Source organism: Lemur catta, chromosome 5 (assembly GCF_020740605.2).
Source record: "Lemur catta isolate mLemCat1 chromosome 5, mLemCat1.pri, whole genome shotgun sequence".
Taxonomy (NCBI): Eukaryota; Metazoa; Chordata; class Mammalia; order Primates; family Lemuridae; genus Lemur; species Lemur catta.
The window spans coordinates 64,118,277-64,120,072 of NC_059132.1; the positions used below are offsets into that span (position 1 = coordinate 64,118,277).

The 1,796-nt window shown below is 41.3% G+C and overlaps 1 non-coding gene across 1 annotated transcript; it reads right to left on the reverse strand.

Moving 5' to 3' along the window:
• Positions 1 to 1,428: 1,428 nt before the first annotated feature.
• TRNAL-CAA lies at positions 1,429 to 1,535 on the reverse strand. Its single transcript has 2 exons — positions 1,498 to 1,535; positions 1,429 to 1,474 (listed from the first exon to the last, which is right to left on the reverse strand). It is a non-coding gene; the product is annotated as a tRNA-Leu (tRNA).
• Between the last annotated feature and the right edge of the window lie 261 nt (positions 1,536 to 1,796).

Here is a 1,796-nt window from a genome sequence, read left to right on the forward strand (position 1 = left end):
AGCTCTGATTTCCAGAGGTAAGTTAATCACATTTGGCTGCCCATGGCTCAGTCTCTCTCTCTCTCTCTTCCTCCAACCCCCTTTTACTGTTTCATTGTTTTTCTCTGTCATGCCTGGCATACAGCCCTTTTCTTTCTTCCAACACATATATAGATATCCTCTCTTAAATATTTAAAATTATTCTTTAGAAAATAAACTGTCCTTGAAAAATGTGTGGTTTTAATCTTGACCTTTTTTTTTCTTTTACTCAACACAGTTTGACAAATCTACCCATCCTGCTACATTTGTACCTGCTTGGTTACTTGTGACTGCTGCATAGTATGGAAATCACAGGCAGCCACTGCAGTACACCTAATGAACATGTAGATTGCCTCTAACAATCTTCTACCTCAAAATGCCACAAAGACTGTACTAGGTAAGGCCAACCATGGACCTGAGCTGGAATTTCACCAAGATAGATTCCTAGGAGAGGAGCTGCTGGGTAGTAATTTAAAAGCTATACAGGAAGAAAACTCATTTAATGCAAATCTTGCAAAAATCGAAGAGGCCTTAAGACCAAGATTTTAAGATCAAGATTTCAGTCTATGTAGAACTTTATAGAATGCTATTTTCACCTTCAAAAATTAAGGGACAGAAAGGACATCCAAATCTCATAATTCTGAGAAGAAATCTCAAAGGGAGATTTTTAAAAAAAAAAAAATTTTTAACAACATGAGCATTTCTTTGCTATTGATGACTCAAACATGTTTTCAGTAGTGTCATAATCTCGAGGGCCCTTTCCTCCTAGGGTTTAGAGATAACATAGGAAACCTTTTGATAGAACTTTATAATATATTCTTTTCCATATGCAGAAAAGCAGTGAAAAATTGTAGTAATTCCCTCCACAGTAAAAACCAGTACTCGACTTGTGGATCACTGATTAGTTGAGTGACTAAGGATAGAAGAACAGGTTGTTAACAGTTTGTACAGCGGTAGACGTGCATGTGGGTTGTTGGTTGGATTAATTCCCCTATCAAAGAGACAAATGATATTCAAGGAATCAGGAATCTTCCTGAAGGGCTTTCTCTGAGAAACAGAGACTATTTCCTCCGTCTCTGAGAACGGAGACCTGGCTGCCTTCTTGCCCTTTTTCCCTTTTATAGCAGTTGGCTCACGGAGCAGGTGATGACCTTCTGATGGAAATCTGTTGCTTGCTTTCTTCTGAGAGAAAGTGATTCCCCATGGCGCTGAGGACTGCGTCCAAACGACACTGAAAATACCCAGGCATTCTCTAAATCAGGAATTTTCGTTCGCCGGCTGCTTTGAGGTCCAAAAGATACCTCTTACCGTTTGTTTCAGGAGGGCAGAGTTGTTGGGGGCGGGAAACCTTCGGGGTATAAAGGGTTGGATCATTATGAATGATTCGGAAAAAAAAAAAAAACCAAGTTATGTCAGAAGTGGGATTCGAACCCACGCCCCCACTTGGAGACCAGAAATCCCTAGTAAGGGAAGCCAAAGCTTGAGTCTGGCGCCTTAGACCACTCGGCCATCCTGACACAGATGACAGTGGGTTGGACAGTGTTCACCATAGGCTCTGGTACATTGCAGATTGGCGTTTAGCTCAACCTAAACAAAAGAATTATCTCTGGAATTTGACAAATTAAAAGGGAGCTCTGAATTCACAGAATGGAAAGGTAGGAGAGTACAAGTGTTAACGCAGAACTGAATAATTCTTACAGCGCTGGACACCCGGATTGTGGTGGGATAGCAGGGTATTGAGGGACGCTCCCTAGTCGCCCTTCTCCCTCCACTAACTC